The sequence below is a fragment of the Heloderma suspectum genome, chromosome 2 (assembly GCF_057233095.1).
Source record: "Heloderma suspectum isolate Gila_16-S chromosome 2, 16-S_ref, whole genome shotgun sequence".
Classification (NCBI taxonomy): domain Eukaryota; kingdom Metazoa; phylum Chordata; class Lepidosauria; order Squamata; family Helodermatidae; genus Heloderma; species Heloderma suspectum.
The window spans coordinates 322,382,960-322,404,411 of NC_139459.1; the positions used below are offsets into that span (position 1 = coordinate 322,382,960).

Sequence of the window (21,452 nt, forward strand, 5' to 3'; positions counted from 1 at the left end):
TTCAAAGTACTGCTGATACAGTTATACTATACAGTCATACAACAACTTGTTTCCCATATCTCTGGTAATGTGAATCCAATTACCACTTTTTCTTTCTCCTGCACAGCTTAATCTAATAATAGTTTTGCCAAAAGCCCGACAAAGAATGCCATGCATTTTCCTTGCAAGTTAGGCTTTTTCACTGGAAGGAAAAATGACTACTGCGTTTTTTCTGAATAACAAAAAAGTCCAGTTCTCAACTACATGTTTATAGATACTTTTACATTAAGAAGCATTAGAAAATCTGGTTTATTTTGCATATACACTTTCCTTGGGCCAAGCTACATCACCGATTTAATGTGGTGGGGGAGCAGTTTGGGGTCGTTTGTGACACATGATGTTGTCATCAATCCACAGCAACCCCGCAGATTCCCTCCTAGAAAGGAAAATTTTCGCAGAGTACTTTTAGTCCGTTTCCATCTCTTAATCTGGTTCCCATGCGGTTCAGATATTGTGTGCCTCATTTCTCTGGATTAAATCCGGCATGATGGGTGTACACAGGGGTGTGTCTTTCACCTGGCTGTGACCTCAGTCAAGGGGTGGGGCCCTCCTGTTTTCCCCCATTGTTGTGCTTTTCCACCATTTTGTGGTAGCCTGTGCAGATACAGGTCAGGTTTCTGTACTTTGCCACTCAGTGTAATTAATTCTTCTTTCCTTCTCTGCCCCTCTGAAGTAAATTATCTGGGTTTAGCTGCCTAATTTTTAAAAATCACTAAATTTCTATGTCTCTAAATTGCTAAGCCTTCAAAATCCCAAATCATTAAATCGCAAAATTGCAAAATTGCTGTACTGCTAAGTCACCATACAGCTAAATTGCTATAGCATTAAATCACTTTAGCGCCTGAGCAATATGGTGATACACTGTGGCTCCGTATGTGCAATATTGCTGTATGGTTCCATCTTGCAGTAGGGACATGGGAGTTTCACTTCTGTGGAGACTGGCAAGCACACTTGCTGGTAGGATGAAGGGAACTTCCAAAGAAAAAGCTCTGCTCCTTTTCTCTGGATGCCTCATATTCCTTACAGCACATTTCCTTTCCCTGAGCAGCGAAACCAAGCCTCTCAGATGTGGTTGATGATGTTCATTTCGACTGGCAGGACTCCGCCCACCCACCCCAAAGTAAGGTGGATTATAGTGCAGGATGACTTTTGAAAGCGGTTTGTTTGGGAGGGGTATAGTCCACTTTTTTCAGGTTAGTGTGCCACTAATGGACCAAAGCTGATTTCAGGAAGAAGCGGAGAAAATGGCATTTTCTCCTCTTTTTTGTGGGGAGAGCATTGCTAATAACAAGGCAGCAGGAGATTACGGTATCCCAGCTGAACTGTTTAAAATCTTGCAAGATGATGCTGTCAAGGTGATGCATGCCATATGCCAGCAAATTTGGAAAACACAAGAATGGCCAACAGATTGGAAAAAATCAACGTATATCACCATACCAAAAAAGGGAAGCACCAAAGAATGTTCAAACTATTGAACAGTGGCACTTCTTTCACATGCCAGTAAGGTAATGCTCAAGATCTTGCAAGGTAGACTCCATCAATTCATGGAACGAGAATTGCCAGATGTACAAGCTGGGTTTTGAAAAGGCAGAGGAACTAGAGACCAAATTGCCAATATCCGCTGGATAATGGAGTTTCAAGCCAGGGAGTTTCAGAAAAACATCTATTTCTGTTTTATTGTCTATTCTCAAGCCTTTGACTGTGTGGATCATAACAAATTGTGGCAAGTTCTTGGTGGTATGGGGATACCAAGTCATCTTGTCTGCCTCCTGAGGAATCTGTACAACGACCAAGTAGCAACGGTAAGAACAGACCATGGAATAACGGACTGGTTTAAGATTGGGAAAGGAGTACGGCAGGGTTGTATACTCTCACCCTGCCTATTCAACCTGTACGCAGAACACATCATGCGACGTGCTGGGCTTGATGAAGCCAAGGCTGGAGTTAAAATTGCTGGAAGAAACATTAACAATCTCCGATATGCAGATGATACCACTTTGATGGCTGAAAGCAAGGAGGAGCTGAGGAACCTCATGACGAAGGTGAAAGAAGAAAGTGCAAAAGCTGGGTTGCAGTTAAACCTCAAAAAAAAAACAAGATTATGGCAACCAGCTTGATTGATAACTGGCAAATAGAGGGAGAAAATGTGGAGGCAGTGACAGGCTTTGTCTTTCTAGGCGCAAAGATTACTGCAGACACTGACTGCAGCCAGGAAATCAGAAGACGTTTACTTCTTGGGAGGAGAGCAATGACAAATCTTGATAAAATAGTGAAGAGCAGAGACATCACACTGACAACAAAGGTCCGCATAGTTAAAGCAATGGTATTCCCTGTAGTAACCTATGGCTGCGAGAGCTGGACCATAAGGAAGGCTGAGCGAAGGAAGATAGATGCTTTTGAACTGTGGTGGGGAAAAAAAGCATCTGGAGGAAAATTCTGAGAGTGCCTTGGACTGCAAGAAGATCAAACCAGTCCATACTCCAGGAAATAAAGCCAGACTGCTCACTTGAGGGAATGATATTAAAGGCAAAACTGAAGTACTTTGGCCACATCATGAGAAGACAGGACACCCTGGAGAAGATGCTGATGCTAGGGAAAGTGGAAGGCAAAAGGAAGAGGGGCCAACCAAGGGCAAGGTGGATGGATGATATTCTGGAGGTGACGGACTCGACCTTGGGGGAGCTGGGGGTGGTGATGGCCGACAGGAAGCTCTGGCGTGGGCTGGTCCATGAAGTCACGAAGAGTCTGAAGCGACTGACTGAATAAACAACAACAACATCCTTTCAACCATCCTGTAAGGTAGGTTAGGTTGAAAAATGGTGCCAGGCCATGAGCTTCCTGGCTGAGCTAGGATTTGAATGGAGGTATCCCTGTTCCAAGTCCAGTCCACAGCACTGCTCAGAGAAACAAGATGGTTGTGATACGGAAGCTCTTTTGTGCTATCTTTTGTGGCTTGGGAGCTGTTTTACTTTTCTAGTAAAAACAAACCAACACGTTTTTTTTCTACAAACAACCCCTTTATGGTTTACATTTTCATTTGGAGCTTCTGTTTCCCTTGCTGCCTTTCTGCTGAAGGCTACTAGTTAGCCACACTTCCTCAGTCTCATTTAACTGTCCAGCAAACCCTAATTATAGCCTCTCCTTATTAAAAAAACACACAAACAAAACAAAGCCCCACATCCAACTATACACAATTTACAATCTAATGGGCCTTACCTTATTTGTTCAGTGAAGCTTATATAACGATTCCTGTGATTTTTGCAAAACGTAACTCTGGGATTTTACGTTTCCACTTTATAAAACTGTAAGTTTTTCATTAACGTTTTATAACCTTAGGGTTCTAATCATAAAGTCATAAGGACTTTAATTGATTTGAAACTAGCCAGGCCCTGAAGTGTGTACATGTCAAATTGATTCAAATTGATCCAATGTGTTTAAATACATTCCATGCTAAGAAACTCATAGAACCCTATGCTACCAGATAGAGGCCTAAAGCGCTCTGGGAGCATAATTATGTTGCCACCTTGGTACACTAAATTATTGACTAGAACACATTTCTCTGTGTTTGTGCTGAGAAGCCAGGAAAATTCACCTGAATGATTATGAAGGTTTAAATACAGTACTGGGTGAATACAGGTAACCATTTTACCAAGTGGTAACTTACCATGGTGTGCATGTATTTATTTATTATTTATTACATTTCTAACTCACCTTTCCTCCAAAAAGCCCATGGCGACATACGTGATCTTCCTCCTCTCTCCATTTTTATCTTCAAAACAACCCTGTGAGGTAGGTTAGGCTCAGAGTCAGTGGCTGGCCTAAAATCACACAGTGAGCTTCATGGCTGAGTGGAGACTAGAACCTGGGTCTCCCCGAGTCCCAGTCCAGCACTTTAACCACTACACCACACAGGCTGTCAGCCATTGGTAAGCCAATGTCCTTGTGCATGTTGTTCTGCCAGTTAATGATTAATTTTTCCATGCTTCTGCACTTAATCAGAAATTAAGGAGTGCAGGGAATGTTATTATTCCCCCACCCCACCCCCCAGCATGGTAAAGCAATGTGTAACTTCATTTGTCTTGCAGTCCGAACTTGCCCCTATGTGGTAACAAATGCAGAAAAGCAGGTTACCAAGTAATTATACATACAATATGCCAAGTTTCCATTTGATAAATAGCCATCTGTACTCCTCCACTGTGACTCCTCCAAGTATCAAGGTGTAAGTTGGCATCACTCCTACGAGTGACCATCATAGTAGTTAAGGGAGATGTACCTCAAAAGGGGAGGGAAATAAGATGAGACTCTTGTACAGTCAGCTTCGCTCATCATTTAAATTAATGATAACCTTGCATTGGCTTGACATGTGATGCTGCCATTCCTAATGTCAGCATCAAGAGATTGGCGCAAAATTGCATGTCACGGGAGAAAGGAGCATCTCTTCCCTTTGCCATGTATCTCAGCTACAGCATAATTTGTATGCAAGTATGGGTGTGCTCTTACTATCATATCTTGACCCACCAAGGTCAACCCCTGGATCTGCTAGGCTCTCTGCCCCAAAGGCCCCATCCAGGAACTTGATGTTTACATTTTTCTTTAATGAGTTGGCAACAGGATGGTCAGGTGTCCTACTTTACAGAGGACAGTATTTGGAGAGCTGGCAGAGGACAGTCCTCTATTAGAAGGTGTCCTTGATTTGAAGGATTGTCCAGTCCAAGTCAGGTTTAGAGAGAAACAACCATATGGAACTATCACAAGGAAGAGCTGGGCCTTGAAGTGTCCATCAGCAGAACCTGGGCAGCAGACTGAACAGGCAGGCACGCAGGTGACCTGATCACAGTCGCATCATATGGTGAGATATATTTTATTTCTATTTAAATTATAGTAATTATTTCTACATTTTCATTTATGCATATGAATTAGCATATCCTTTTGGGGTGGGCCCCCCCTCTTTCTTGGCAATGTGTAACTGGCCACCCAAGCTGGCAACTCCGTATACGTGTTATCTCAGAAATAATGCATAGACATTCCTTCTTTATGAATTAGTCTCTGAAGCTTGGGATAATGATAGATTATGACCAGTGCTCTGGGCCTTGAAAAAGCCTTGCTTGGCACCTGTGCAACGTGAACCCCACACTCTCCCATCCCCCAAAGAGGCCATTCTCATATTACTTTCTCACCCCTCTTGTCCGTGAGTGTGAGCGTGCAGGTGTGGCACCTAGAGGCTTTATAGAATGGGGTGGGAATGGGGCTACCTTGCTGGGCAAAAGCCGAAGCAGCTGCTCTTTCTTTCCTTTTTTGCTTGCAGTAACAGATCAAGAAACTCGAGAAAGACGCAGATGCTTTGCTCATTTGTTTTAGCTCTGAGAGTGAAATTGTCTAACAATTGGAAAGGGCCAAGCAGAGGTTAGGAGAAATGGCACAGAGGGGACAGGATGATTTATCCACCAAGTCAGCGCCGGGCAAAGGGATAGCTTTATCTCTGCAAGGCCCCACAGCTGGCTTGATCCAGAGTTGCTCTTGTTCTCCTGATAAGCATGCACAGTGCCTGCATAATTCTTTTTGGAGGGTTCCTTTGTGGCTGAGCAGCCTGATTTCTGCAAACTTTCTGCAGTGGTAAGATAAAAGATAATGAGACCCCATACATTTCCTGGCAGGGTTTCTTTCCCAAATGGCCCCCTGTAACCTCCACATTGGAAACAGATTAGAGGTCTTAATTTCCCCTTATCACAAGCAGCACTCTGGGGAAAAGAGCCATGTCTTTCTCCTCCCACTACCATCCTTAGAGATTTGCTTCTAAGTGTGCTGAGCTGCTTTAGAGAGATGCAAACTTTTATGGCTTATATCTAGAGGGCCATGCAGAAAAGTAAACATTTTCCCTGTCAATATTAAGGATGCTGGTCGTGCCATCAGAGAACTGAAAGAACTTGAAGATCTATTTGCAACACAGGGACTTATCTCACAATAAGGAATTTTTCAAGGAAGATGACATCAGCTAAGAATCTGGACTTCACACGTCAGCATCACGCAGATATCAACCAGCACAGACATTAATTTCAAATCTGTTTTTGAAGGATTCAGGGGGCATTAGCTGCAAGGACTGCCCAACCTGGGACCAACCAAGACAAATGCGACACACCCAATTACATTTTGCCCTTGCAGTTGATTGACAAATCTCCTAGTTTAGGCAGTTCTGGGAAAGTTACGAAAATATGAAATTTATGAAGCTGATATCTTATATGCTGGATTTGGCGTGAGTAGGTCACAAATGTTGTGGGTTTACATTAGCCCAACATATTGCAGGAACCCAAGCCAACCTAATTTCTCAGCTTGCCCAAGATGTGACTGTGCAGGCCAAAACAGACATGACCTTAAATCTGTGTCTAGCAGTTAAGTCCTCTGTTCATTTTTACTCAAGAGTAGGTGCACGGGCCTGATTCCAATTCATAAAAGCCCCCTATCCCTCCCCACACTAGGGCCCCAATCCGAATGGGGGGCCCTTGCCTACTCTAGAGTAAAAATGAACAAAAGACTTAGCTGCTAGACACAGATTTAAAGCAGTATCTGTTTTGGCCTGTGGGGGTAGCAACTTCAAGTTTTGAGGGACCTTTGGCTGTCTTACAAGGACCAAGAAGAGGAAGACGAAAATAGATAATTGGACCAGAATTGGACCATTTCTTGAAGACTCCCCATGACTGGAAATGCAGGCTTGGACATGTAGGCTTGGATCCAGATTTATTAGTCATACTTAGAATAGACCCATTCACATCCATGGGACCTAAGTTTTTCTTTTAAATAATTGTTTAAAATGCATTTATAACAGAAATAAAAAAAAAGAAAGGGGGGAAACAAGCAAACTGACATAAGTCCCATTGATTTCAGTGGGTCTGCTCTAAATATGATTAAATCTGGATCCAACCCTAAAGTTGCTGTTGTTTTTTTTAAATAAAATGTGTTTGTTTGATCTTTTGATTTGGAACTAAAAGCTGCTTTTTTAGAGACGTCGCAATATGGCTGGTTCGCTGCCAGGATACTGCCAAACGACTATTGATTTTCTAGCAGGGACTCTGAGTTGCAGACAAGGAGAATTGCTCTTTAGTCCAACTGCCTGCAGTGAGTAAGAGAAAGTCAGCGCTGTGTAATTTAAGGACACCAACTTGCCTTGCCAAATGAGTATATGCTACACGCTTGGAGGATGCTTTCAGTCCCAAGCATGCAGGTAGGAGGACTGAATTGTTTCCCTGTAGTGATGATTCACTACTTTTGGGCATGAATGCGCTTGGGAGACAGACAGGGAAGTTTGTCTTCAGAGAGAAAGAAGCCAGAATCTTGAAACAAATGAATAAAGAAAGAAGGAAGCCGGGAAAATGATTGCCGGGACCAATTCAAGCAGAGGCAGGCAGTCTCAACAGGACTCTTTCGCTGCCGGCAGCAATCTTTCCCTTGCCCATGGTCAGCATATTTCATCATCTTTTCTGACCACAGCCTTTCTTCAGCACATTCCCCCTTTTCTTCATGCAGCACTGGCTGTTGTATAACTACCTCATGGAGCTCTCTTGCATAAACTAAAGTGCCTGTTGCTATAACTACAATGCTTGAAAATGCAGCCTCGGCCTCATGCAATTCTTTTTTTAGGGAGCTCTCACAAGGAGAAGATGCAGACAGCTTTATTTTGCTCTGTATTAATACAGAGGGGATGCAGAGTTCTAATTTAGCTGTGCACGTTGGATGCTGATGCTTAATTTGCATTCCTCTCTGCCTCTCTGTTCTTCCTTTATTCTTTTTAAACCCTGAAGGCGCAAAAGGTGGGCAGGCGCTTGTCCTGTGCTATCACACAAGGTCGAATGTAGACAACCCACTATGTAGTGAGTTAAACAATTGCTCTACAACGAGACCAACAGAGAACTGATGGTCTGAAAAGATCCATGATGCCCTGCACAACCACAAATGTTCAGCAAGCCACAGGAGACAAGAGCATCTTCAGGAATGTCAGACATGTTACTGCTACAGACATGCTGTGTGAGAGCCAGAACTTGAGTGGCTAGAGTGCTGTAGATATGAGAAACCCAGATTCAGGGGGCTCACGTGAGCCACAAAGTTCACTGAGTAGCCTTGGACAAGTTACTTTCCTTCAAACTGTGAAGATACAATAGGGTTATTCCATGGGTACAAAATCTGACAGATAAATGTTAGGACCTTCAGATGATCCAGCACATGGAATGCGTTTTCTGAGCCCATTCAGCCATCACATGTTATTGAATGTGTGAGCCAAGTCGTCACAGTTACTGACTTGCAGCAATATTTATGGTTGGTGTGTGTGTCTGGTGTGTCTGTGCGTGAGAGGACATCTTTCAAGACATTAAGATCTTGGAGGCTGCTTGTGCTCCAGTAAGTATAATGTATGGCTCACCTATTAGTTCAGTGAACAAAAAACCTGCCAGTTTAAGACCGAAGTTAAGGCTATCTCATGTTTGCTCAAGCTCTATAAAGCCAGGAATTTGGAAGCTAAGGCTGCTGCTGTAACAGACATGCCCCTTGGTCAGTGATGTTGTGCAGTGCCACAAATTGTGCTTGCTTACGACTTACCTTCCATTCACCTGCACTTACACACCCAGGCAACCTTTAAGATCATCAGAGGAGGATTTGCTGGTTATTCCGAAACTAATGGAATGTTGCCATGCAATACCCCAATGGTGGGCCTTCTCAATAGTGGCACCCACCTGTTGGGAAACTCTCCCTTGTGCAGTTCAGGAAGCAGAAAATGTGGCACCTTTTAAACGCCTCCTGAAAACACACTTGTTCACCCAGGCTTTCCTTGGGCTGAAATTAAATTAATCATGCCACTCCATCTTAAAGGTAAAGGTGTCCCCAACCAGTCATGTCCGACTCTAGGGTGCGGTGCTCATCCCCGTTTCTAAGCCGAAGAGCCAGCGCTGTCCGAAGACGCTTCCGTGGTCATGTGGCTGGCATGACTGAACACCGAGGTGCACGGAACGCTGTTACCTTTCCCGCCGAGGCGGTACCTATATATCTACTTGCAATTTCTTGCTTTCGAATTGCTAGGTTGGCAGGAGCTGGGACTGAAGACGGGAGCTCACTCCGTCACGCAGCACTCGGGCCTCGAACTGCTGTCCTGCCGACCTTCCGGACTGCAGTTCAGCGTCTTAACCACTAAGCCACCGCGGCCCACTAGTGGGCCCACCGTGGCCCACTCCATCTTACTGCTCCATATATTGCTTTTATTGTATTTGGAATAGTTTTTAATGTTGTTTTTAATATTGTATTTTAAATGTGATTTTAATATTTATATGTGAACCACTGAGGAATTTTATTATATTTAGCAGCATATAAATATCACAAACAAACAAATTTTCCTGGGTCTTTCAGGCCCAAATCCAAGTGAGAAGGATGGAGTGCCTGGAACCAGCAAAGTGCCCCACATTGTCCTGGTCCTGAATTGCCTTATGAAGCATCTGAGCCTGTGTTGCTCAAAGAATCCTCCTGAGAGTTGAGCCATGTCTCCATCAACTCCCTCCACATGTCTTGCCATATCCTGTCTGAGTTGGCATATTTGCTCCAATACAGTCAAAGAAAAGTGTGGATGCTGACATCCTACATGTATTGGAGGAAAGCTGCTGTTTGGGAGTGGAAAGAGCTGTACAGGCGAACGACTGTAGAGACATGTTAACACTGAAGTTTGTGAAGTTGTTCTGTGGAACTCTGTAGGATCTCGTAGAGCAGAGGTGGGCAGAAAAGTTTGGGCAGATGTTTTAGACTTCAGCTCTCAGTATTCCTGTCCACCGACATTTTTCCTGCTTTCCTCTTTGAATTTCTTCAGAGCTTGCTTTCCATTTCGCCAGATTACAGCTTTTCAGCATAGATGTAGAGGGCAAAGAGCTTAGGTGCAGGTTGTTGCTGCATCATTTCCCTGATACTTAGGGTGTTTCCAATGAGGCTTTTATTGCACCATTGCCTTGCCTCATTCATAGGATTTTATGGGGGTCCAGACATCATCTTCCGCTAATAGCTCTCTTGTGTCCCCCCTCCCTACTTTTTTCATCTTGTTTCTTAACAGAGAAAATCAGTTAAGGAGAAAAAGATAGAATTGCCACACAAGGCCTTCTAATTCATAGCACTAGGAGCTCTCCCTATCTGAAAGCACCCTTATACTCTGTTCTTATTTTAAGTTTCCTCGTGTGTGCATATGTGATGGAGAAATCCTCCATTTATTACATTTTGTGATACAGCTATCTGTATATTAACAACTGGCCCCTACTTTGGTGGAAAAATAGCCATCTGTGGGTCTGGTGACAGCAAATACATTCTGGGGTAAATCCCAGAGGAGGAACTTTTAGTCAGAACCCATAAGAGAGCCAGTGTGGTGTAGTGGCTAGAGCATCGGACTGGGAGCCGGGAGATCCAGGTTCTAGTCCCCACTCGGCCATGGAAGCTAACTGGGTGACTTCGGGCCAGTCACAGAATCTCAGCCCAACCCACCTCACAGGGTTGTTGTTGTGAGGATAAAATACAGAGGAGGAGGATAATGTACGCGGCCTTGGGTTCCTTGCAAGAGGAAAAAAGGCGGGATATAAATGCAGTAAATAAGTAAATAAATAAGACCGTCTGTGGGAAGTAGGTAATCAAACCTTCTCAGATGAGTATGTTTATGACTTTGGTGGGAACGGAGGGAACTGAAAATGGAACTTTGCAGAATCCATTTGGAGTTGGTTGTATCAGAGAGAAACAGCATCAACACAGCACAAAAGGTTTTTCATTTTGTTCTGTTAGATAGAACAGAGTTGCATTTTGCAGTCTAAAGATATACCGTGCGTGACTTTGATTTCTAAAAGAATAAAGAAAATGGCATCCAGCATATTGGAAAAGTATGCTGCTGAATTTATAAGATCATTCAGAAGGCACTTGAGAGCAAGTGAAGAGAGAAAGATTCAGGTCTTCAAATCTTTTGGAATGGAACTCAGCTGAATTACTTGGTGTAGCCTGAGGAGATGATGGTCCTGCAGAGAGGACAACAAGGAACCCAGCAGAAGACCACTAAATAACAGGGAACAGCAATGCTCCTTTGCCAGGTGGAAGAGAGCCAGAATGGTGGGCACATGAGAATGCAGAAGGCGGCTTACTGCAACCCACAGCTTCTACACACTGCAGATCACTGAAATGATCCTTGTGCCCACTGTTAAGACAGAGAAAACATGGGGAGAGTGTGTGAGAGAAACAGCAGCAAAGAACATACGAACTGGAGCTCCACCAACTGAAAGTGGAGGAGCTAACAGTGGCACAGCATCCGGATCCACATTGCATGCCTGCTGAGAGCACTCAGGTTCCCTGCGATGAGGAGATATCTAGCGAACCAAGAGCACTAAGGAGCCCCGCTTCATAGGCGGAATAGACACCGGAGTGGCAACTAACTCTCTGGTACATCTCAGAACAGGGGGTTAGAGTCAGCAACTGCAAGGCACTGTGTAAAGGGGAGGGGATCAGCACACATCTCCTCAGGATCAGGTTCTTGAGAGCATGTACGTACATAGAAATGGCGACAGCAACCGTGGCCACAGGAGGTGGCGATGGACAGCAGACAGGTCCAGGCCTCCTTTCTACCTTCACAGCTCTAACTGTACTGGTTCACATGTGCCATTATCTCAGTGCTTTCTACCCCCATAGTCCTGACAGGGGGGACATGGGTGGGCAATCTGCAGTCCTGCAGATGTTGCTGGACTCCAAGTCCTATCTGTCCCAGCTAGCATGGTCAGGGATAATGGGGGTTATAGTCCAACAGCTGGTCTACAAGGGGCCTACAGTGGGACTACCACAGACTGTGCAGTCAACATTACTGGGTTTCTATGGTGAGAGCAGTGGGATGGTCCCGGAACAACAGGGGTTGCCTTCACCCCAGGAGGCTTCCTGCGCTTCTGGTTGCTCCCACATTACCCTTTGATGTGTCCTGGGTGTGGCTCTGAAATAGTATTTGTCCAAAGGCGCAAGCACAGCCTAGGGCAGGGGTTGGCAAACTTTTGGGGCCCATGAGCACATTTGGCAATTTGAGGACCTGTCCTAGACACCACCATAAAATGGCTGCCATGGTCAACCACCATCTTCATGTCTCTGAGCTCCACCATGTAGCCCAGGGGCATTCAAAGGAATGGAAGATGGCAGCGGCTGGAGGCCCTCACTTTGCTTTCAAATAATCCCAGGTGCCAGTAAGAAAATGTGTTAGGTTAAGGGTGCAATCCTAGGCAATAAATGTTAGGTTTTATTTTTATTTCTCTAGCCCCTTAGTAAACCTCTACAGTAGATGTCCCTTGATCAAGGGCACCTCTCTGATTTAGGACAGTAAGTGCAACAAAAGGCCTCTTTTGGAACAGTAAGTACAGGGCTAATTGCAGCCTGTTTACTCAGCAAGGATAAACTGGCATAACTTTGCTGAAATCACTGCTATCAATTTACACTACAAAAAGGATCCATGTCTTTTATTGATTCTCAGACTGTTCTGTTGCACCAAAATCCATTTAGTTCAATGGGCCTTGCACTGAGGCATTTTGGGGTGGTGGCAGCGTATTCTTTCAAAGTGGAACTAAAAGTCCTTGCACCCTTAATTTGGCTATATAGACTAACTATACATAATCACCCCCACCCCACCCCCAAAGCCTTGCTCCTACTTAGCATGCAATCCCATGCATGTTTAGACAGAGAAAAGGCCTACAACTCCCTGCATTCCCCAGCCAGCCTTGTTGTAGGCCTTTTCTCTGTCTAAAGATGCATAGGATTGCACACATAATCTTTTAGTGATTCCCTTGGAGGAGGCTATACTCATTTTAAATGCTAAGCTTGTAAACCTCTAAGGGGATCTCTACACCTCAAGTTTATTGCAAATTCTTGGTTGCTCACTCACTGAATTGTGTGGGTCCATTACACATCGTTGTCGTTGTTGTCCAGTCATTATTCCAGTATTTCCTCCCACTATTTTCCCTCAAACGGAAAAAATGTGGTATTTTTTCCAGCCCACGGAGCAGGAGCGGCATGACTTCCACGTGGAATTCTCCCATAGCAGAAGAAACCGCTCTGTCTGCCTGCTGTGGGCATTTCTTTTCGGTTGTTGGGGGCGCGGTCAGGATGAGGAGGGCATTGAGGATGGGAGCAGGGTTGCACGGAAGTAGACCGAGAAGATGTGACAGGCGCGAGGGCAAGAATCGCCTGCAGATTGCATCCCCTGCCTCTGCATTTCTCAGTCAGAGGGAGAAGAGGGTAAAATGCCTCCCTGCAGCAAAGGGAGACACATCTGATCCCCCATCCCATCAAGCTCAGAAGCAACGTCCTCTGTTGTTTCAGAGCACCCTATTAAGTTCAGTGGGGCTTACTCGAGGGTTGCAGACTTATGTCTACTCAAAAGTAAGTCCCATTGAGTTCAATGTGGCGTACTCCCAAGTGAGTGCCCAGGATTGAGGCCGTGAGAAAACAGTACAGCAGAAGTTCAGCTACAGAGAGAAGGAGGGGGGAAGGGAGCGCATGTAAAGGCAGTCAGTGGTGATCCTGCATTTAAAACGGAAGCAGAAAGCCCTGTTTTAAATGCAGGATTTTAGGCTCATGTAGAAATACCCTAAGAGTCATTTAACGGCCGCCTGTCCAGTGTGGGGTGCCAATAAATAACACTGTGACAAATGTGTTTACAGTCCCTCTTCCCTGTAACCAGAGGGCAAACGTTTGGGGTATTGAATGATGTGCTTTCGATGATTTGCTTCACTTTGGTTGGCATCTGTTTTGTGACATGGAGGAGGAAAGAGCTGAACACACACTGAACTAAGCAATACAATTGCACTGTGTATGTGTGTGGGGAGGGGGAGGGGGTTAATCAGTTTTGCATTAGAGCAGTGGTGATGAATATGTATATGTTAATGCAAATGATTATTAGAGTTATTATGTGACCTGGAACAAAACTTTGCTTTGCGAAGTGCTCTTCTCCAATACTTCATTCCTTTCCTCCCTCCCACCTGGTCTTCAGCCTGTCCCTGCCCACAACAGTCCGCTAACGTTCTTTGGCCACTGAGCACACTCAGTCCTCATTGGGGTGTTTTGATTCCCCCCCCCAAGATTCTTTGAACTTCTACAAACCTTGGGGATCCCCCAAGCCTGCGGATTCCTCCGTCTTGTGCACAGATTGTGCCATTTTGGCTGCATGAGAGCTGGCATTCATGTCCAAACTTCAGAATTAGAGGGGACCATCATCATCTTCATTGCTGTTACCAATTATTTCTAAAATGCCAGGTTTAGGTAGCACATCTGTGTTCTCTCTCTCTCTCTTTCTCACACACACACACACACACACACTAAAATGGGAAATTAAAGTTCTGCTCAGGCCATTCTACCATGTAAAAGAGACTGACAAGCTTTGCGCTCCTCAGGATCTCGCTGCTGACCGACGTGTTCCTGTGGGTTCTTGGAACCTGTCCTAGCCTGTAGCCACTTCGCCTCTCCATAAGTATTGAACCCGATTCATTGGGATGAGGGGTTCATATTCTATTATAAACACATGGAGCTGCCTTATACTGAGTTAGGGATGGTGGAGAATTCCACCATGGACTCTAATGAGGCCGAATTCTTTAGAATCTGCCCCCCCCGGAGTCCATGGCGGAATGGAACACTTACCTCCGCCTCTCCGCGGAATCCTCTTTGGCTGGATCCTCCAGCTCCAGCTGCATTTACCCTAAACTAAGGTGTTTACGGCCGCAAATGGCGCCGTGGATGCCATTTGCGTCCGCAGTCAAGTCAAGTCCCCTTCAGCCAGCGATACAGCATGGTGGCCGTATCACTGGCGCTTCGGAGCTGGCCGGCAGCTCTACGGAATCGCTGCAGAGCGGAGCTGGCTGAAGAGGATTCCGGGGGGAGGAATGGATTGCCTCCCCTCTGTGGGCGGATTCCCCACGGACCGGAAGGTAGGGAATCTGCCCATCTCTATTAACTGAGTCGGAGTGCTGGTCCATCTTGCCCAGTATTGTAACACCGACTGGTGACGGCTCTCCAGGGCTTTCAGGCAGATTCTCTTCAGCTCTACCTGGAGATGCTGGGGATCAAACCTGGGACCTTTTGCATGCAAAGTAGCAGCTCTGCCAGTGAACGTACAGCCCTTCCTCAATGTCCATTCTCGATTCCCTCCATTCCCTATTTCCTCTTAAGATGAAGCATCTATATGGTAGCACTGCTGCACAGGTGATGGGTCTTTCCTAGCCCTGCTACCTCAGATTGCTTAACTAAAGATGACAGAGGTTGAAACTGGTACCCTGTGCATGCAGGAATAAGGATGTCTGTGGCCTCTTCCATGTAGTGTGTGTGTGTGTGTGTGTGTGAGTGAGAGAGAGAGAGAGAGAGAGAGAGAGAGAGAGAGCTTCCAGACAGACAGTGCCACTGTTTGACAGAGGTGCCACCAATCAAGAGGCATCATGCAGCTATTCCATCTTTCCCTCCTTAACATATTTTTTGTGGTAAGAGAAAAGATGGAGGAAGCAGTGAGAAAACACAGGAGGGTTACAAAAGGAAGAGGACGACTTTCATAGCAAATTCTGTGTTTAAGGAGGGCAATTACACAATAAAGGCCTCATCTGGAAGCAGAGAGAGCAAGAGACAGCAGTATGTGACTAGTCCAACACTTATGGGAAATGGAGTTCTATGAAGACTGCTGAATGGCTTCACCAATACCCTCTGTAAACCTGGCATTGCAGGTGCCAGCTTGGTCAAGGCAATGCAAAATAAATTGTAGCTAATAAAGCAGCCGTGCCTATGAATGGATTCTTACAGTAACCATTATGGGTTGAACTGTTAGTTGTCTGCTGACATGCTTATCACTGGGTAAGCTTTGATTGCGTTCATGTGACCTGAAACCAGCATCAGTCAAGATGTGCAGATAAGGGCAACTAAAATGATCAAGGAGCTGGAGCAATTCCCCTATTAGAGAAGGTTACAACATTTGGGACTGTTTAGCTTAGAAAAAAGGGTGACTAAGGGGAGACATGATAGAGGTGTACACAATTATGCATGGTGTGGAAAATGTGGATAGGGAGAGGTGGGATATAAATGTAATAAATAAATAAATAAATAATCCTAGAACCCAGGGTCATCCCATGAAGCTGATTGGTGGGAGATTCAGGACATATCAAAGGAAGTACTTCTTCCCATGGCACATAGCTAAGCTATTTGCTACCACATGATGTAGTGATGTCCACCAATTTGAATGGCTTTAAATGGGATTTGACAAATTCATGGAGAATAAGGCTATCAATGGCTACCAGTCCCAATGGCTATATGCTACCTCCAGTATCAGAGGAGTATGCCTATGTACATCACTTGCTGGGCTTGTGGCCAAGGGGATGCAATTGCACTCAGGTCCTTCTTGTGGGATTCCCACAGGCAGCTGGTTGGCCACTGTGTGAACTGAATGCTGGACAAAATGGACCCTTGGTCTGATCCAGCATGGCTCTTCTTATGTTCTTATGTTCCACAACCTGGACTGGGAGGATGCACCATCACTGCCTCTCCCTCTCCCCATTCCTACACTTTTATCACATCACATCTGTGGTGGCAGCACAGCAAATCTCACCCATCTCCGCCTCACACTGAGGGGTCCTTCTTCAGAGGAAAGCGCTGTGGGTGAGGTGGCTGTGGACAATGCCTGTGCTGCCACCCCAGTGCCTTGCTCTGAAGGGTCCTTCACACCTCAGAGTGATGCGTTGAGCCTGGCTGGTGGTGGCTGCTTTCTGCAATGGGCAGGTGGCAGCAGCAGCCAGCCAGAAAAAAGCAGCTCGTGTGACAGGCGGCCCTCCTGGCTGTGGGGGGGGGCATTGTCCATTACTCCCCCTGATCCACAGCTTGAGTCAAGGCCTCACCCTGCCTCATGGGAGGGCTGGCACTGCTTGAAACCTTGTAATGTAATATTTTCTAGCTTCCATCAAAGGACAGACACTGCCTTCTTAAGAAGGAGAACAAAACTGCATATTTTTTGGATGTAACACACAACTGAAGTTCAGAGCCTCTAACTGCATAGCAGCCATCTTAACAGACATTAAGGGCTTCTTCTACTCACAATGCCCTTGAGAGGCAGAGGGCTCCTCCTCCAAGCATTAACTCTCAATTCACTGACAGTCTGTTTGCATATTTTTTTACTGAACTTCCATCTGACATGGCTGATCTGTGACAACCCTTTTGGCATTATTGTGCTGCTATCATGTGGTGGCTACCGCCTGTCATTAACATCAGTCAAGATGCTTCACGTTAAGGATGCTTCACAGTTTAAGCCTTCTCTCTCTCTCTCTCTCTCTCTCTAGTTTTGGATGTGATCTTGGGCATGTTGCTTTTACCCTCTTTCTCTGTACCTTCATGGACTCTCACAACTCAAGACAGGATGTGGGATGGAGTGAAGAAGTTACACACTAGTAAAATTTCCTTTGTGAGAATGTGGCGACTAGATTCTCTTAACTTGCAGCAGGATGTGGAATTTTGAATCTTCCAGCCCTTTGTTCTCGCCACCCAGGCAGCCTGTTAAAATATATTTATTTATAGTTCCGGCTCGAGGCATTTTGCTGCCTGAAGTGGAACCCAAACAGTTGTCCCCCCTGGTATGGCCAACACTTTACAAAGTCTTGCTGTATCATTCAGATGCCAACTCTTGCCTTCATCTCTCCTGCCTCCCCCTGCCCCCCACCTCACCATGGTGCTGTCTGAAGCAGATTGCTTCACAATGCTGTATGGCAGGGCCAGCCCTGTTTATTTATTATATTGTCCAGCCTTAGCATTAGAGAATGAGCATTTTTAACATTGGCAAGAATTTTAATAATTTGTGGAAATGAGCAAGGCCAAGAGAGGTTGCCCTCTGAAGGCAGGGGAAACCCCAGCTGGGATGCGCTTCTGCTGGGTCTGACACATCTTGCCTGATGCTTAATTAAATTAATGTCCCTAATGTTTAATTAATATGCTTTGACTAATGTCCTTGGTGTTAACTAACATAATTGATTGTACTGGGATTGCTTGGGATGTTACTTTGTTCTTTTTAAACTCAAACATTGAAAAATTATGCTTAAAAGCTTAGGCTGCTTTTCTCCATAGGGTTTGAGTTCTGCTTTGGACTCGGTCCAGTCCAGGGTGCAGAACCTCACTTCTAGGGACCCAAATCCAGCCCTCAGGGGTTTCCCAGAAGGCCACGCCCTTCCCTTGGCCCATCCCCTTTCCCTGACCACCAGTCATTTGGTGGTTTCCTGGCTTTTGTGCAGTTTTTTTCCCCATTCTAAAAGGTTGAAATGTTTCTCCTAAGGCTTAGTTCCTAAGAGCTTTAAGATAAAATATACCGGTATTCTGGGATGGTTTTTTTGCCCCACCCCTTTTGCCTTTGGCCCCACCCACCACTGGAATGTGGGCCCCAAGAGCTTCTCCCAAATGGAATTTGGCCCTCGGGCTGCAACATGTTTAGCAGCCCTGGTTTAATACCTTAAAATGTATTTCAGGCTTCAGGGCGGACCTAATTTGGGATGAGCTTGTAAATACATGCCATTGCAGTGTTTTTGAAATTAGGAAGGTCAGAGCATCATGAGCTACTACTTAGGGTGGGGATGGGGAGACTTCAGGCTTTCCGAATCGACTTTGTTTTCACTAGAACCCCAAGATCAGACAGCGTGGGCTGGCTGGGCAACTGCTGGGGTCCATGCTGTTAGTGATATGTGTGGGAGGCCAACTGCTGCCTGAGACCCTTGCCCCATTCCAGTGCTTGTTGGTGGCAGCAGACATGTTTTTTTGGTTGGTTTGTTTTTTACCCACAATGCACCTGAACAGGAACTTCCAGTGCATTGCATTTTGGGGAAATAAAGGTGGCAGCCATAACAGCGGATGCTGAAGGGACCTGCACCTAACCAGATCTCCAGGTAAGAAGTGTCCCAGGACAGCCCCCTGCCAAGAGCCTCCATAACTCTGGAGCTGGCTCTGCCTAAGGTCTATCAACCAGGCACAAAATAATGGCTGTAAGGGCAGAAATACACTTAAAATTAATGAGCAAGTTACTTCTGAACATATATGCTTAGTCCAGGGATTTGTTTTCAGCTCAAGAGCGGAGCTCACAGACTGTTTTCCTTTTCCCACCCCATCACTTTTTCTGTGTGTGTCATGTCCTTTTTAGACAGTAAACTTGCAGGCTGGGACTATCTTGTTTTACTGATTGTGCATAAGCCACACTGGGAAACGTTTTGACTGAGCAGCAGGATAAAAATACAATCAATCAATCAATCGTGGGTGATGTGTTATGTTTTACATGCAGAAGTTAGAAGGCAAAGCTTGCCGTGAGATGGGGCTAAATGGTAACCTTATTCAGGCTTCCTCCAGGCATCCAAACTTCTTGTGGAGAAGGGGGTCAGTGGGGTTGTAGCGCTGCCCTCTCCCCCTAAACTTCCACATATTGGCAAGGTCGTCTAGCATAGGGAAAGCCTAAATGTGACCAGCTACTCACACATAGGCTTCCACGCAGTTAGAGCCTTGGGGCTTCAATCGCATGGAAGTCCATGCATGTGAGCAACTGCTCACTCATAGAATTTCCCTATGCAGATGTCCACACTAAAGTGTGGATGTGCAGGGAACATGGCCACTGCCATGCAGGATGCCAGGAATGAGGCCAGCATCACGGTGCTGCTGCCTAACCACCCCCCTTTTGACATGTAGATTCAGCCCATGGAAAATGCCTGAATAGGGCTAATGTTTTGCTCCAGCCATGACAAGTTTTGCCTGCTGATTTCTGCATGTCAGATGTCAGTTAAGTGGATAGGAACATGCTGGGTTTCCCCCCCTTTTTCTGGCCAGTTGGCATGCCTACACCTCAAGGGTTTGCTGTAGTTTGGGTGTTGCCCACACCGTGCACATTTTAAAATGTGACACATGAAACATCCCTCTGAAATGATGAATGCAAAGCAGTCATTCCAACAAACATGTGTGAACCGGAGGCAAGTTGCTGTTAAATATAGCAGCTGTTCGTTTTATTCCTTTATGTCTGCTTGCACTTTAGAGATCATCTCCTCAATCAGAGGCACTTAAAGTAATCTTTGACAATTCATTCATATTCTGCCCTTAGCTTGAGGGAAAATAGAATTACTAATAAAAAGCCTTTGCATGATTGCATTTGTAATAGGATACATTTGGATCCCACTTTCTTAAAAGAGAGAGAGAGAGAGAGACTGAGAGACTAAGAAAAGTACATAGGATATAAAGTTGTGTTTTATGCAGAGAAATGCATATCAGCAATGTGTCCATAAAGTTTTTGGTTTTGTGATTCGTTAAATCTTTATTCCTTGTCTCTAAAAACACTCTTTGAATCCATAATTGCAGAAAGCCTTGAAGTGGTAATTGGGGTCCCTTTCTTTTGCTGTGCCAGGGATCAGAGCCCACTCTAGCAAAGACGCTGACTGGCTCTGGGAAGCAGATCTCTGTGCCAGTAGTGCGTATGCACATAAATGGATGGCAGTGGCAAGGATGCCTTAGTTTGTGTGTTTTCCCTAACATCTGTAAGAGAGGTTGCCTTATTTGAAGGACACACAAAACCAATTGTAGAGAGGGAAACCCCACAATTTACTTAGAGAGCATGATCAAATACTCATCAGGAGGGGAGGGATTTCCAACTTCATATTTGCCTGGCAGAGCGAACCTATGGGAGAGGGAGAAACCAAGGTGGAGGAACTGCCTTTTCCTATGTTCCGCTGGCAGGGCAGAAGGTGGGATGAGGATTTTCCTCTTTTTTATTTGGCCTTCTACCGCTGTTTGTTTCTTTAAAAACTTTCCCCTTCCATTGCTCCCAGAAGGAAGGGAATAAACTACACCAGGTCTGGGACTGGCATGGTTTCCCCCATTCCATTCTAGAGGAGTGTTGGGGAAATGGGAGGGTTGGGATCATGTGAATCCACAGCTTCTCCCAGGACTCAGCCCCATGCCTCCCCTTTGTCCTCTCTGGCATCGGAGAAGCACCAGCTTCAGAACTTCCTGCAGCCACAATTAGAAGGCTGGTGAAATCACTTGCCTCTCTTGGAGGGAAGGCCTCTCAGCCCTAGGAAAGAGAGATCCAAAAAGCTCTGTGGCTCTGGAGACGCCCTCCCAGTACCCATAGAATTACACCCTCGATTTACCACGCCGCAATTTAGGACTCTCTCATGAATTATATTTGGTCTTCATGGTGAAACTTGTGAGAAATTTGTATTCATTCACAAAGGAATTTCTTACAAGATTTCTCTCCTGAGGGTTTGTTTTCCTAAAAAGACATCAAAGGGAGATAACACAAATTAAATTTGAAACAAATATGCAATATTCAAAATATTCAAAATTAAAATTGCCTATGTCTGCCCCATTCTCACAATGGGAACCCATTAGGGACTCATACTTTAAGTTTACTA

The 21,452-nt window shown here is 45.3% G+C and overlaps 1 long non-coding RNA gene across 1 annotated transcript in view; it reads left to right on the forward strand.

The window, feature by feature from the left end:
• Positions 1 to 4,786: 4,786 nt before the first annotated feature.
• Positions 4,787 to 21,452, forward strand: part of LOC146355010 (uncharacterized) — a 79,089-nt gene continuing 62,423 nt past the window's right edge. Inside the window, exon 1 of the long non-coding RNA XR_014788563.1 lies at positions 4,787 to 4,888. This is a non-coding gene — a long non-coding RNA (uncharacterized LOC146355010). The remainder of the gene's footprint in view (positions 4,889 to 21,452) is intronic.